A 16,537-nucleotide genomic window follows, 5' to 3' on the forward strand; every position below is an offset into this window, starting at 1 on the left:
ATAAGGAGTACGTGGACATAGTTCTCTCCCTTCACACCTCGAACGGACACGCATATCCGTGGGCAGACCGTATGTGAGGGGTACCTCACGGTCCTGTTGCCAGCTGATCTTTTCCTTTCAGGACAACTCCTACTTCTTGAACACGGTGATCATTAAGGAGTATTACCTTGACATCACTGATAGATCATGGCTCCTGGGGTGATGAGTGCATGTGTGCAAGAGTGTGGATGATGCACCCGAGGGATCCACCTCAGTCTCCCCTGTCTTTCTGCAGGGTATAGGGCACGTTGTTCCACTCCAGTCCACTGGATTTAGGACTTGAACTGGGAGCACCCAGCAGCAGGCTGGACACCAGGAGCCTTAACTTTCTCAGCTGGTTGTCAGGCCACAACTGCCCAGAATCGAACAGCACTGCTGAGGTGGGGTTGCTTTGGGACTGCACACAGTTGGTGATTGATGTTGGAGGTCTTGGCTGCTCACAGGAGGGCTCAGGGCCCCGTCAGCCCTGGGCTGACTTTGCTCTTGTTGCCAGTAGATCATTGGTGAGGACATGTGGGATGATCCCCTGAAGTACTACCCCAGGGAGGAAGGTTCTTTCATGAGAGGTAACTGACAGAAACACATGTGGTGAGGGGGTCTAGAGGTGGGCCCTGAAGGGACAGCCGTGTAATAGCTGGGGCACTGTCCTTTCCCAAAAGATGAAGCTCAGTCTCATGCAAGCTGGCTGCAGAGCCTGAATTTGCGTCATGCATGTAACCGGTGACCTGCTGAGACTGGGGTCTTGGGGACTTGGTGTATCCATAAGTGAAGCAAGTCTCCCTCAAATCAGCTGTGGATGCAGTGCAAGAATCCTAAGTGATACTACTAGAGGCAGGGTGAATTAAGTATCTTTGTCAGAATCATCCTTCCGTGGGTCCTGCCCTCCCCCAGCCTACTGGTGCTCACTGAGTTTGAGATTCCCTGGGCCTTTCACTCCTGCTCCTTACCCTGGGAAGTCCTATCATTGAAAGGGCGTCCTCTCTGGGGTCCCAGTGTGCCTGAGTGCTGACTTTGGGATATTCTGTGAATTTCCACATCCACCACTCAGTGTTTCACTACCACCACACATGCACTGGAAATGGCTTCAATCTTCCTTAGGAAAATACAGAAGAACTCGGGGAGGAGGTGGACATAGAGCCACAAGGGCAGGACTTGATGCCAACTGATGCCATCTCTGACATTGCTGGACATGTCTTCAGCTCCTGAAACACCTGCGTTCCCTGTTTGCGTTTGTGTCTCCATTTTGAGCATGTGTGTATACACATGTTTGCTTGGGATGCCTGTGTTTATGTGGGTGTGTGTGTGTGTCTGGCCCAGGGCAGAAGCAGAGATGAAGGCGACAGGAGAGGAGGTGCCGAGCAACCAGAAGAGGCACGAGGCGTCCTCTGTCTGAGGATGGTTGGTTGCCTAATCCTTCAGTGACCATGTCCATGATGGGAATGAGAGGATGGCCAGTGATAACTCTGGACCATGGCTCAAGAAATCTTCAATTAGACTAAACACATAACTTGCTCAGCATTTCTCCCACGTTGTTGTGTGTGTTTGGACCAGGAGGAGGGAGTGCATGGTCTGAGGATTCAGCCAGGGCAAATCAGGTGGGGTGGGACTTCAAAGCCACTACCTGCAGAGCCCTAGGTCTGTGGGGACATGGGCTGGCCTGTGGAAATGCTGAACGTGGCTTTGGAAGGACCCAGGATAGTGAGGAGTCTAAGGTCTTGCAGAGAAGAGCAGAGACCCGAAGGAGAAAGAGGCACAGATAGCCTGCTGCACTGGAGATTTATTCCACATGTAAGGAGACCCAGGAAGTTCCTGGGCCTATGTTACTCAGGATCAGCGCATCAGCCAGCACACTGTCTTGGTGGTGGCCCACACTGGCACAATGTGACACAAAATGCAAGACGTGCTAAGGTAGGCTGTGCATGCAAAACCACAGGCATGCTAGGAGAGATAGAGTGTGAGTTTGGCATGTCGCCAGGCACTTCCAGCTTCCCTGGCAGTGCAGAAAGGCAGGGAAAACACAGGTGTCTGCCGGGTGTCCCTGTGAGGGAAGGAACAGGGAAGAAGCAAGGATGGTGGTGTAATTTCATGTCCCAAGAGACCTTGGGTGAGTAGGAGACAGGAAAGGCCCTGGGGGCAGCTCAGAGCCTGCTGGTTTTCAGGGTCCAGGGGCTAGGCAATAGCTTTCCTGCCAAAGATGCCCCATGGCCCGTGCTGAAAGTCCTGACGTGTATTCCTTCCTTCCTCTGGAGTCTTTCCCCTGGCTGTGGGTCCAGAGGGGCAAAGTTGTGCATCTGCACATGAGAGAGGATTCTTGCAGTCTCACTGGAGCAGAATCTCTGATTTTGTCATAGGGGATCTGCACCAGATGACACTGAGAAGGACACTGCCTTCCAGGGGACCGTCTTGGATGTCCCTGGGCCCAACTGGGAACTGACTTCCTTGGCACGTGAGCTGTGTAGGCAGGCAGGGATGCCTGACTATAGGGAGTCCTACCTGGGCCTAAAGAGAGCAACTGAAAGAGAATCTTGGAATTTAGCAAGTCAGTGAGGCCTGGGTGATTCAAGGCCTCTTGGTACATTTGACATAGAAAAGCTGCTTTCTGCCCAAGGGAGGCATGAGCTATGGCCCCAGAAAGGGCAGATTTCTCAGGGCATGATCTATTTGGGGACTTCGTGTGTCTGGGTAGTGTTAAACAGAAGGGACGACATGTAGGAATGCCACCTTACCTCTATGGCTTCGGGTTCCATACCTAGTATTGGAAGAGAGCATGTATCCATATGCAGGTTCTTCACAACACTGTATCAGACCCAGGCCTGTCACAGTCTCTGGGGGCTTTTGGAGGCTCGGGGATCTCTGTCATTTTCCTGCTACAGGGAGACAGCACTTTGGGACACAGGTAGACAGGTGCATACAGAAAGCTACATTGATAGGGAGAACAGGGGCCTCACTCAGAATGTTGTGGGCCCTAAGGGGTGCTGCGCTAGCAACAGTGGCACAACATTGACAAGGAATGACCTCGATAGGTACATACCGAGAAAGCAGTTCTCCAAGTTAACTGAGCCCAGAGGTCCTTGTTTCCTGGTGCCCTGAAGGAATGCACAGACAATGGATCAGGCCAACGTGACTGGTACTGTGAAGCTGTCCAAGGTGATGGGAGAATGCAGAAGGCAGGCACATGTCACTCAGCAGTCCAGCGGGAGCACTTCCAACCCTGCCCACTGCTCTGCAGCTCGGTCCCTGTCACGATCAAATGCTAACATTTTGTAACCTTTGAGGATAAGTCACAGAGTTAGAAGTGCAACCTGACATGATCGATGAGCAAGTGAAAGAAAATACCAGGACAAAGAAGGTCAGGTGCTTACCAAAATTGATGTTGGAGAAGAAAGCTTGTAAATCGGCATATGTGCAAGTTTCCTCAAGGATTTTAGTGTATACATGTACATGTATGTGAGTAGGCACATAAGCCACTTCTAGTAGGCTTGTGAGTATGAAATGTCGGACTGATCTAGCCAGGTGATGGAACTTGGATAATGAAAACATGAATGTCATAGGGAAAGGTATGTAGAAAGGTATGGCCAGCAGAAGCAATGAAGCCAGGGAGTTGATCCTCATCACACTGAGCAAGCAAGCCTAAGTGGAATCACAGTGGTTCACCCAGTTTGCCTGGCAGAAAGGAGGGAAAGGTGAAAGCGCCTGTGGACAATCAGTGAGAGTGCAGAGGAGCCAAAACACAGAAAAGGCTGTAATCCAGACACAGAAACTTCTCTGGGGGACCCTACAGCCACTTAAACATCCAGCTACAAGGGCCTTTCCATCCTTCTAGAGTGTCGGGCATTTTTTCACTGGCATTGTCATGACCATGAGAACCCCTTGCCTTTTTTGTGACATTGTAGAGATGGACCAGCACTGCAGCATAAGTACCTGCTACCTGCAGTGTCTCCCAGATTGAATCATCACTCTTTATACTCTTTGCAGAGCGCACATATCGGGTATTAGGACTATAGGATAGATAGCTAAGCTGATCCTCTTACTGCTGTTGGCCACATAGGCTTGGACAAATGGGCAGGCAGGGATGTGTTCTCACATGAAGAACAGAACCACTTTGAAAGGGCCTCGATAAAGTAAATGGCAGACGTGCATGTCTCCAACACCGATGAGTCATGGAACTTAACCCGGAGCTGTCCTTAGCATCTCCCTGGCAGGTATTCGAACAAGGTTCAGGGAGTTTCCTCATGCCAGCAGAGCATGCTCCATTTCTCCCTCTGTGAAAACTGTAGCCAAGCCGCCTCAGGCCTGTGGACCATTCACATCTGTCCAGAGAGTGAGGGAGGGTCGCCAGTCCCCTTCTGTAGTTCAGCAGTAACCAGCAACTGTTGCCTTTCAAGTCTGAGAAAGCACTCTCTGAATGTGTGCACCAAAACAGTCTGATGTCCCATTGGTGCAACTCACTAAGGAGAAGGACCTGACTTTATGTCAAGGAAAAATGTATATTCTGAATGCTGGTGTCCAGAAAGTGGCAGATGCCAAAAACTCCACTTAGACATACGGAGACACACAGACACCACCCCCGGGTACACATACGGAAATATTGCCCAAAACAGTGCTATGCCAGAAGTAGAGATAAACAGACTCTGAGCAAGCTCTGTAACCTATGGTTCTAGTGTTCCTGAACAGTGGAGGTCAACTGTAGCAAACAGTGGGTATTTTCCCTACTCCCCTAGTATCTGGACAGCAACAGGCTCTCTGTCCAATGGAGAAAATTATCCAGCCACTTGGTGCCCCTGCATATCCTTTGGATACTCAGGGAGAGATCACAGTTATTGACAGTTCTGGGGGACACAGAAGTGTACTGTTTGGATTCTGGAGCAGGAAAATGTTGCAGTAATTTCCAGAGCCAGGTCAATGACAGAACCTGAGGTAGCTGCAGATGCAAAACCCGTTATCTACCTGGAGCAGAATCTGGCTACTTGGGGGTGCTGGAGCCCAGGAACCTGGTAAGATGCCCTCTGGTCTAGGGTCATTTCCATGAGTGCTGCCCACTACCCTCTTGGCCATTGGTCTAGATTTGGGCCTGCAGCATGTGCGTGGCTCACAGTTTAGGGCCTCGCCTGTTCAGCTTATATCTCCCAGGGCCCGTTCACCCTGTCTTGGGCTGTCTGGCACCCCTTCCTTCAGCCTCTGGTGACCCCAAACACAACAGCCCCCACCTCCCGACCATCTCCCTCACTACCCAACCCCAAAGAGCTAGTGGTCCCACAGGTTTACTGCAGCCTGGGGTGCCATTAAGCACCAGTTGCTGTGCTATTATGTCAAATCCTTTCACATATGCCCCAGCTCGGGGTCATGGCAAGGGCCAAGAGGAGCATAAGAGGCGGTCAGAGGAAGGCAGGAGTCCCGGGACCCTGGCCTTCTTAGTTGTGAGCCCGGGTGCTCAGGGAGCAGGGGCCCCGCGGCCTGCCGTGCTGATGCTGTGTGCAGCTGGAACTTTGCAGCCACTGGTTGTCATGCCAGGCATAGAGGCCACCTTCTTCAGGATGGAGGCAGTGGAGGATGGCGAGGCCCTGGTGGACGGAGACGTTGCAGGGATCGAGCAGGAGTTCCAGCTGCTGGCAGAAGACATCATGAAGGAGATGGAGGTTGTGGTGGATGAGGAGCAGAAACAGTGGCCCTCCCAGGAGCCTGAGGAGAAGATGGTGGAGGAGCAGGGCCCAGAAAGACCCAGAGGCCCAAGTAAGCATCTGGAGCTAAATGCCCTGCAAGCACTGGAGGCCCTGCAGGTTGAAATGAGCTCTGAGTAAGAGGAAAACCACAGGGCCTATGTTCAGTTCAAGTGCAAGAACCATCAGAGGAGAAGCTTCACTTGGCTCAGAGGAGCACCATCATCCGGGGCATCACTGTATTCCGAGCCAAGACTGTATCCTTTCTGCTGCTCTTTGGAGTCCCCTGCTCAGGAGGAGGAGGAGGAGGGGCAGGAGCAGGAGGAGGGGTGGGGTGAGGGCACAGGAAATGCCCTGGAGGTCCCTGAAGGAAATGTAGTCCTGGACAATTGTCAGGCTGCAAAGGCACATCAGAGTAGAGTCTGGGCAAGGCTACACCTGTAAGTGTCACAGCCATGACTTTGAGTGTCTCCTTCAGGCCTGCATCAGAGGAGGAGCAGCTCCGAGGCCTCTAAGTCAAGAATGACCAGAGACAGTACATCAGAGCAGCCTCAGCAGACAGTTATTGTTTTAAATGTGGATGATCCCAGAAATAGCTGAGACATGGGTGTCACACACACAAACACACACACACAGACACACACATGTACACAGACGCACACATCAACCACTTTGCTTTCAGACACGGTTTGGCCCAAAGACTGCAAATCTGACCATGTAAGCCGTGACATGCATACACAGCATACAAAAGGTCTGGAGTAGAACAGTAGAGGTAAGAAACATCCCCTCCTTGGGGAATGCAGACCACCTTAGATGCAAAACACCACAAGCAACCCAGAGCCATGAGAGTGTCTGATGATATCACAGGGCCTGAGGACATCAGTGTTGGCCGGGCAAGGGGAAGTGCCCAGCATCCTTGCAGATGCCTGTTCCAGTGTCCTTCTTCCACCCCAGCCTAGGGCTGATACTACTGGCTCTTCTTTGCCCTACATGTGGCCTGCATGGCTCCTTGACCTAAAACAGACTATGTACCACCCTCAAGTTTCCATCATGATAAGCAACCAAGATAAAGACTGTACCTGGCCCAGACAGTAGCCTGGATTTTGACAGGTCTGCCTGGTTCGTGGACTGGCTGAGCTGTTCCCAATACCCAGGTTTGAGGGAGGAACAAGGGATGTTTCCAAGTGGTATATAAGAGCAAGGATCTTACATATCTGGGTGACATACAGAGGTTATGAATAGCCTCTGTTTCCACTGTTTCCCCATCTATTTGCCATGAAGTGATGGGATAGGATGCCATGATCTTAGTTTTCTGAATGTTGAGCTTTAAGCCAACATTTTCACTCTCCTCATTCACTTTCATCAAGAGGATCTTTAATTTTTCTTCACTTTCTGCCATAAGGGTGGTGTCATCTGCATATCTAAGGTTATTGACATTTATCCCATCAACCTTGATTCCAGCTTGTGCTTCATCCAGCCCAGTATTTCTCACGATATAAACTGCATAGAAGTTTAATGTGCCTGTTGACAATAGACAGGCTTGATGTACTACTTTTCCTGTTTGGAACCAGTCTATTGTTCAATTTCCTGTTCTAACTGTTGCTTCCTGATCTGCATACAGATTTCTCAAGAGGCAGGTCAAGTGGTCTGGTAATCCCATCTCTTTCTTAATTTTCCACAGTTTATTGTGATTTTCTGGGCTCCAAAATCACTGCAGATGGTGACTGTAGCCATGAAATTAAAAGACGCTTACTCCTTGGAAGAAAAATTATGACCAACCGAGATAGCACATACAAAAGCAGAGACATTACTTTGCTAAGAAAGGTCCATTTAGTAAAGGCTATGGTTTTTCCAGTGGTCATGTGTGGATGCAAGAGTTGGATTGTGAAGAAAGCTGAGCACCGAAGAATTGATGTGTTTGAACTGTGGTGTTGGAGAAGACTCTTCAGAGTCCCTTGGACTGCAAGGAGATCCAACCAGTCTATTCTGAAGGAGATCAGCCCTGGGATTTCTTTGGAAAGAATGATGTTAAAGCTGAAACTCCAGTACTTTGGCCACCTCATGCAAAGAGTTGGCTCATTGGAAAAGACTCTGATGCTGGGGAGGATTGGGAGCAGGGAGGAAAGGGAATGACAGAGGATGAGATGGCTGGATGGCATCACTGACTCGATGGACGTTTAGTCTGAGTGAACTCCAGGAGATGGTGATGAACAGGGAGGCCTGGGGTGCTGTGATTCATGGGGTCACAAAGAGTTGGACATAACTGGGTGACTGAACTGAACCGATTGTGATCCACACAGTCAAAGGCTTTGCCATAGTCAATAAAGCAGAGATAGATTTTTTTTTTTTTCTGGAACTTTTTTGATGATCCTTCAGATGTTGGCAACTTGATCTCTGGTTTCTCTGGCTTTTGAAAACTAGTGTGAACATCTGGAAGTCATGGTTGATGTATTACTGAAGCCTGGCTTGCAGAATTTTAAGCATTACTTTGCTAGTGTGTGAGATGAATGCAATTGTACGGTAGTTTGAGAATTTCTGCCATTGCCTTTCCTTTGGGATTGGAATGAAAACTGACCTTTTCCAGTTCCCTGGCCACTGCTGAGCTTTCCAACTTTTCTGGCATATTGAGTGCAGCACTTTCATAGCATCATCTTTTAGGATTTGAAATAGCTTAATGGGAATTCCATCACCTCCACTAGCTTTGTTTGTAGTGATGCTTCCTAAGACCCATCTCATTCCAGGATGTCTGCCTCTTGGTGAGTCAACATTCTATCGTGATTACCTGGGGGTCATGAAGATCTTTTTTTGTACAGTTCTGTGTATTCTTGCCTCCTCTTAACATCTGCTTCTCTTAGGTCCATATGATTTCTATCCTTTATGGTTCACATCTTTGCATGAAATGTTCCCTTGGTATCTCTAATTTTATTGAATAGATCTCTAGTCTTTTCCATTCTATTGTTTTCTTCCATTTCTTTGCACTCATCCCTGAGGGAGTCTTTCTTTTCTCTCGTTGCTATTCTTTGGAACTCTGAATTCAGGTGTTAATATCTGTCCGTTTCCCCTTTGTTTTTTAATTTCCTTCTTTCTGCCGTTTTGTCAGGCCTCCTCAGACAGCAGTTTTGCCTTTTCCCATTTCTTTTTCATGGGGATGGTCTTGATTACTGTCTCTTGTACAATGTCACAAAACTCCATATTTCATCATGCACTGCATCTATCAGATCTAGTTACTTAAATTTATTTCTCACTTGCACTGCATAATCATCAGGGATTTGATTTAGGTCGTACCTTAATGGTCAAGGAGCACGCACCTTTTAATCATGGCTGCAGTGGCTATCACTTTGATGTTAGTTAGTCCTTAGAAAAAATTTAGTAATGTAGAGGATTTATATTAACTACCTGTTTCTTTCTCTTTATTCATTTAACAGCCTTTGTCATTTAAATCAAGAAGAATCATCTTATACTGGCTAAAGCTTAAGTCAGTATTTTCTAGTGACAGAATCAGGTGGCCTCTTGAAAATTATATATAATTGTTTTTAAACATTTGATGCTTTATCTTGAAACATGACTTTAAGAAAATTAGAATAAGCATGAAAATGTTCTCAAGCAAAATTTGTTAATGATCAACCTACATGAGGGAGAGGAGGGCCACGATTTGATGAATATTCAGAGTGAGAGGTTGCTAATCAGCCTTTAGGGTGCAATTTGAAATGAGTCACTTTGATGTTCAAAGGTAGAGCTTGCAGTCATGAAGTCTAAGACTGAATTTTTTTTTCTCAAGTTAGTGGATTACTTAAATAGTCCCAGTAGCAGATAGCTTTTCGTGATAATAACATTTGTGATCTTGGATTAACAGCTTCACTTTGGTTGATTTTTACTTGCTGTAACAGTAAGGGCGTAAACACATAAATGTAGCTGAAAGAGAATATATATATTGCTGAGAGATTAAGAGTCCTCTCATTTTCATGGAGAAAATTAATATATGTCACCATGAGAAAGCTCTCATTTGTTATAACACTTGACCTTTTATTTATTTATTCATTTTTTATCATGGTTTGGTCTAAGTTCAGTTCAGTTCAGTTCAGTCGCTCAGTCGTGTACGACTCTTTGCAACCCCATGAATCGCAGCATGCCAGGCCTCCCTGTTCATCACCATCTCCCGGAGTTCACTCAGACTCACATCCATCGAGTCAGTGATGCCATCCAGCCATCTCATCCTCGGTCGTCCCCTTCTCCTCCTCAGTCGTCCCCTTCTCCTCCTAATCCCAATCCCTCCCAGCATCAGAGTCTTTTCCAATGAGTCAACTCTTCTCATGAGGTGGCCAAAGTACTGGAGTTTCAGCTTCAGCATCATTCCTTCCAAAGAAATCCCAGGGCTGATCTCATTCAGAACGGACTGGTTGGATCTCCTTGCAGTCCAAGAGGCTTTCAAGAGTCTTCTCCAACACCACAGTTCAAACGCATGAATTTTTCAGCGCTCAGCTTTCTTCACAGTCCAACTCTCACATCCATACATGACCACTGGAAAAACCATAGCCTTGACTAAATGGACCTTTGTTGGCAAAGCTTTGTTGTCTCAGCTTTTCAATATGCTGTCTAGGTTGGTCATAACTTTTCTTCCAAGGAGTAAGAGTCTTTTAATTTCATGGCTGCAATCACCATCTGCTGGTGATTTTGGAGCCCAGAAAAGTTAATTCTGACACTATTTTGGCTATTTCCCCGTCTATTTCCCCGGAAATGATGGGGCTGGATGCCATGATCTTCGTTTTCTGAATGTTGAGCTTTAAGCCAACTTTTTCACTCTCCTCTTTCACTTTCATCAATAGTCTTTTTAGTTCCTCTTGACTTTCTGCCATAAGATTTGTAACTAGGTGGGCATATTTGTGTAGATGACTTATTTTCATTTGTTTAAAATAACTAAAAATTCCCGGAGCGATTTGTGAACAAAAGTAATTTATGTGACAAAGAACTATGCTTTTGTAATTTTAAAAGCCTTTTGTTGAAATAAAATTACTGTATACTTTAATATATTAACTAGAAAATTTGACCCAAACTGTACTGCCTAAATTTAGTTTTTGCTTAATATACTGTAACTATCTATAGCTAGCTGTCTCCAAGGCATGTGCACACACCCACATCATACACACATACCTGCACATGCACACAAGACACACACACATACACACACACCCTCATCTGTAGTTTCCCCCTAATTCTTAGCAGATACTTTTCGCACACTGAGTGAATTGTATTTCTTGTATCATGTTAAGTATGGCTTAACATCAAAAACTATTCTTTGTTTGCATTTTAAATATAATATACTGTGGGTTTTCTTTTATAGATTTGGATAAATACTTCAGATATTATTTTGGTTGGTCTTTGAGACTATCAGGTAAAAATTACACTTACATTTATAATGTTCTTGAATTTAGGAACCATTAATATCAGTATTTCAATGATGCAAAAAATGCATTTGACCTGTTCTAGCCAGTTATGATTCTCATCCTTCTGGCATTAAAATTTGTTATGATCCGCCTATGTTTAAGATGATAGGATTCTGGCTGACTGATGTTATATGTGTTCTGTGGGAAGACTGGTTGTTTCTTTTCTGACTTTAAATATAATATGCAATAAATATTCTCTTATACATTTGGATAAATACTACAGCTCATCCTTCTGTCCTTTTTTAAAGTCCAGGTGTATTCAAGGCTCTATGCTAGGTTTTCAGGGATTATGCTGCAGGCTGACATTTTCAGTGTTGTGTACTAAAATGAAAATATATCTTCATATTTTATCATGTATACTTCACAGAGCTAGATTATTCATTTTCCTTTTTTTTTTTTTCTTTAAATTTTGATGACACTGCAGGATGTGCGATCTTAGATCCCCAGTCAGGCATTGAACCCAGAACACTCCTGTGAATGCCCCGAGTACTAATCATTGGACCATCAGAGGACTCCCTCCAATTTTGCTTTTTAAATATTTTTGCAAAATGACTTTTGCTGTAATAAGAATAGTAGCATATGATAGTGATTTTCATTAGTATTCTCACTCATCAAAAGAAAATATTTAGTAAGTTTATATTGGGGTCTCAGTAAGGTCTCAGATCCAAGTCTGAGAAACAACTGCTATAGATGATGCAATTAAATAAGGCAAAACCTCTATCTCCAAAAAAGTTTTTTTTGTTTTGTTTTGTTTTTCTTTCTTCTTTCTTTTTCTTTTTTATTTTTCCTTTTTTTTTTTTTGGCTTATAGGAGAAAATTAAGACATAGGCTAGGTCTTTTAAAGTGTAAGTTATAAATCTGAGATGAATACTTACAGAACTACCTGATAGTTGCCCACTATGATCTCAATGTTTGGAATATGACTTGTGAGACAGAAATCCTTTTGATTTCTGTGTCATACACATTGCTTGTGTTTCATTAAGTTTTGAGTGAAATAATAGCTGTCTCTCTCTATTCAATTATCAGGTCATGTTTTCTGTAAATACTTACGACTTTCTTATTTGTAAAATTTCAGTCTTCTATTTCCTTGCTGATTTTTTGGTGTGATTGTTCTATTAATGACTTAAAGAGACAGTTTGAAGTCAGCCGCTCCACTCTTCATCCCCACTGGTTTTGTCTTAAATAATCTGTGTGTCTTGATTCTCTAGTGAAATATTCTTGGCAATTAAAAAAAAATTAGACACATTGTTTCTTGTATCGTTATCTACCTATCGTTTTTACCTGTTGTAAAGTCTCTGTTAAGTCCAGCTTCTAGGCTTTCTGAGCTTTGCTTTGACTACTTATTTCCTTATATGTGATCAGACACCTTCTCCTGTTTCTTTGTGTGCTTGTGTGTTTGTTGTTGTTGAAAACTAGAAAATGCAGATATAAAATGCTGGTTTGTCCCCACTCCCCTACCATATGGACAGTAACAGGCTGTTTGTTGCATGGAGGAAACCATCCAGTCACTTTGCACCCCTGTGTATTCTTTCAGTGCTCAGGGAGAGCTCCCAGGGATTGAAGGTAACATGCGACACAAGAGTGTGCTTGGATTGTGGAGCGGGAACACGTGGATCAAATTTCCAGAGGCCAATTCAGTGACAGCGCCTGGGATAGCCCCAGATGCAAAACCCGAAAATTCCATGTAGCAGAGCCAGGACACATGGGGGCGCTGGAGCCCAGGAACCCTGAAAGATGCCCACTGGTCTAGAGGTGTGTCCACAAGGGTGCCCCCCACTGCTCTCTCTGCCATTGGTCTAGATTTGGCCCAGCACACAGAGCATGGCTTACAGCCTAGGGATCCCAAGGGTTAGGTTGATATCCCAGGGCTCATGCACCTTGTCTTGGGATGTGCGGCACCACTTTGTTTCAGCCTCAGGCCACCCCTACACACCGCTCCCTGTCTCTCGACCATCCCCCTCACTCTCCACCCCTAAAGGGCTAGTGGGCCCCATAGGTTTGCTACATGCTGGGCTGCAACTGTGTACTACTTGCTGTCTATTATGTTCAGTCCCTTCACATCTGCCCCAGCTTGGGGTCACAGTCAGGGCCAAAAAAGAGTATCAGAGGTGGCCAGAGGAAGGCGGGAGCATCCTGGGACTCTAGACCATCTTAGTTGTGAGCCGGGGTGCTCAAGAGACAGGGCCATGTGTCCTGAAATTGTGATTCTGTGTGAAGTTGGGATGCTGCAGTACCAGTTGGCATGCCAGGTAAAGAGGCCACCTGCTTCAGGGTTGAGGTGGTGGACAATGCTGAGGCCCTGGTGGATAGTAAAGTGGAGGGGATTGGGTGGGAGTTCCAGCTGCTGGCCGAGGACATTATGGAAGAGGTGGATGTTGTGGCGGATTAGGAGCATGAAGAGGGGTCCTCCCAGGAGCTGGAGGAGAAGAGGGTGAAGGGGCATGACCAAGAAAGGCCCTGAGGTCTGAGTGAGTGGCCAGTGCTAGATGTGCTGCAGACACTGGCTGGCCTATAGCTGGAACTGAGCTCTGAGCATGAGAAAAACTGTAGGGGCTAAGTATGTTTCACACGCAAGAACCATGAGAAGACAAACAGTTACATGACTCGGAGAAGCATCATCATCTAGGGCATCCCTGGCTTCTGTGCCATAGCTGTATCCTTTCTACTCTTCCTTTGGGCCCACTTCTAAGGATGAGGAGGGGCAGGAGCAAGAGGAGGAGAGGGCATAGGGGCAAGGGCACATGTGTCCTGGAGGCCCCTGAAGGAAGTGTAGTCCTGGGCAATTGATAGGCTCCAAAGGCAGAGCAGAGTAGAGTCTGTGCAAGGACACACCTGTAAGTGTTGTAGCCATGACTTTGGTTGTCTCTTGCAGGCCTGCATCTGAGAAGGAACAGCACCTAAGGCCTCTAGGTCAGGAATGACCAGAGACAGTACATCAGAGCAGCTTCTGCTGACAGTTATTGTTGTAAATGTGGATGATCCCAGGAAACAGCTGAACCGTGGGAGTCACACACACACGCATACACACACAGACTGCCCCCTTGCTTTCAGACACGGTTTTTCACAAGGACTGCAATTCCTGACCTTTTAAGCAGTGACAGGCCACTACCCAGCTTATAGGTCAGGAGGAGGACAGTAGCAGTCAGAAACAGCCCCTGCTTGGGGAATGCAGACCACCTCAGATATGCACCACCTCAAGGAACCCAGAGCCATGAGCATGTCTGATGGTATGGAAGGGCTTGGGGGCATCAGTGGTGGCCAGGTAAGTATCTTTGCACATGCCTGTTTCAGTATCTTTCTTCCACCCAGACTAGGGCAGATGATCCTGGATATTCTTGGCCTGGCATGTGACTTGAATGGCCCCATGACTTAAAGCGGATTATGAACCATCCTCTAGTGTCCATCATGATAAGCGACCAAGATGAAGACTTAGCTACATGATCGAAAAGAAGGTCAGTGAGGGAGACTGAGGCTGGGTCGGGTAGGGGACCTGGTGAGGAGTTGGGGGATCATGTTACTCAAGGTTCTGTTCTGTGACACTTTGGAGGCATCTTAGAAGCCATTAATGCCTGGGTAGGAGGCAAGCTGAGGCCCTTAGACACTTGCATCTTTCCCTTCTCCCTATCATGGCAGGTGCAGGTGCATAGCCATTTACAGTCCCACTGCAAGCTAATCTTTTCCTTTTGAGACAATGCCTACTTCTTGAACATGATGATCATTAAGGAGTATTACCTTGACGTCACTGGTAAAATGTGGCTTCCGGGGTGGTGAGTGTGGGTGTGCAAGGGGGAGGAAGATCCACCTGCGGGATCCGCCCTGTCTCCCCGGTCTTTCTACAGGTTATACGGCACATTGTTCCACTCCAGTCCACTGGCTCTGGGACTTTAAACAATGAGCACCCAGCCACAGGCTGGGTGCCAGGATCCTTAAATATATCAACTGGTTGTCAGGCCACAACTGCCCAGAATTGAACAGGATTGCTGAGGTGGGGTTGCATTGGGCATGTGCACAGTTGGCTATTGATGTTGGAGATCTTGGCTGTGTTTGCGTGCACACACACACACACACATGGTGTGTCTGTGAGTGAACCAAGTCTCCCTGATATCAGCTGCAGTCGCAGCACAACAGTCCTAGGTGATACTACTAGAGGCAGAGTAAATTAAGTATCTTTGTCAGAATTATCCTTTGTGGGTCCTTCCATCCCCTAGCCTCCTGCTCCTCACAGAGTATGAGATTGCCTGGGACCTTCACTCCTGCCCCTTACCCTGGGAAGGCCTATCATTGTTAGTGTCCTCTCTGGGGTCCCAGTGCCCCTGTGTGGTGACTTTGGGATCTTATGTGAATTTCTTTTTTCTTTTTTTTTTGTTTCGTTTTATTAACCTTTTTATTTTGTATTACAATATAGCGGGTTAACAGTATTGTGAGTTGGGAATACTTTTTTTTAATTTTTTTTTTTTTTAGTTTTTTTATTTTTTTAAATTTAAAATCTTTAATTCTTACATGCGTTCCCAAACATGAACCCCCCTCCCACCTCCCTCCCCATAACATCTCTCTGGGTCATCCCCATGCACCAGCCCCAAGCATGCTGTATCCTGCATCAGACATAGACTGGTGATTCAATTCTTACATGATAATATACATGATAGAATGCCATTCTCCCAAATCATCCCACCCTCTCCCTCTCCCTCTGAGTCCAAAAGTCCGTTATACACATCTGTGTCTTTTTTGCTGTCTTGCATACAGGGTCATCATTGCCATCTTCTTAAATTCCATATATATGTGTTAGTATACTGTATTGGTGTTTTTCTTTCTGGCTTACTTCACTCTGTATAATCGGCTCCAGTTTCATCCATCTCATCAGAACTGATTCAAACGAATTATTTTTAACAGCTGAGTAATACTCCATTGTGTATATGTACCACAGCTTTCTTATCTATTCATCTGCTGATGGACATCTAGGTTGTTTCCATGTCCTGGATATTATAAACAGTGCTGCAATGATTTGGGCTTTTTGTTGAGATGCTCGGTGTCCTTTAGAGCTAAGGAAGTTAAGAAGAGTAGTGGTATGTGTCTGAGAGAGATCTTGTGAGGGGCTGCAGAGCAGAAGGTCATCCACATACTGTAAGAGGACACTAGGGGCCAAAGGGCATGTGGCCAGATCCTGGGCCAGAGCCTGGCCAAAAAAATGGGGGCTGTCTCTAAACCCTTGGAGGAGGACTGTCCATGTTAGCTGAGAGGACTGTCAGGTTTCTGGGTCGGTCCATGTGAAAGCAAAGAGGAATTGACAGTCTGGGTGTAAGAGAATAGTGAAAATGGCATCTTTGAGGTCTATGACAGTAAAGTGAGTCGTACTGCTAGGGATGTCACAAAGTAAGGTATAGGGATTGGGGACAATCAGAT

At 46.2% G+C, this 16,537-nt stretch overlaps 1 pseudogene; it reads left to right on the plus strand.

Annotated features, from left to right (window-relative positions):
• Window positions 1-5,345: 5,345 nt before the first annotated feature.
• On the plus strand, window positions 5,346-13,526 carry LOC108634800 (annotated as a pseudogene).
• Window positions 13,527-16,537: the final 3,011 nt, after the last annotated feature.

The sequence above is a fragment of the Capra hircus genome, unplaced genomic scaffold (assembly GCF_001704415.2).
Source record: "Capra hircus breed San Clemente unplaced genomic scaffold, ASM170441v1, whole genome shotgun sequence".
Taxonomy (NCBI): Eukaryota; Metazoa; Chordata; class Mammalia; order Artiodactyla; family Bovidae; genus Capra; species Capra hircus.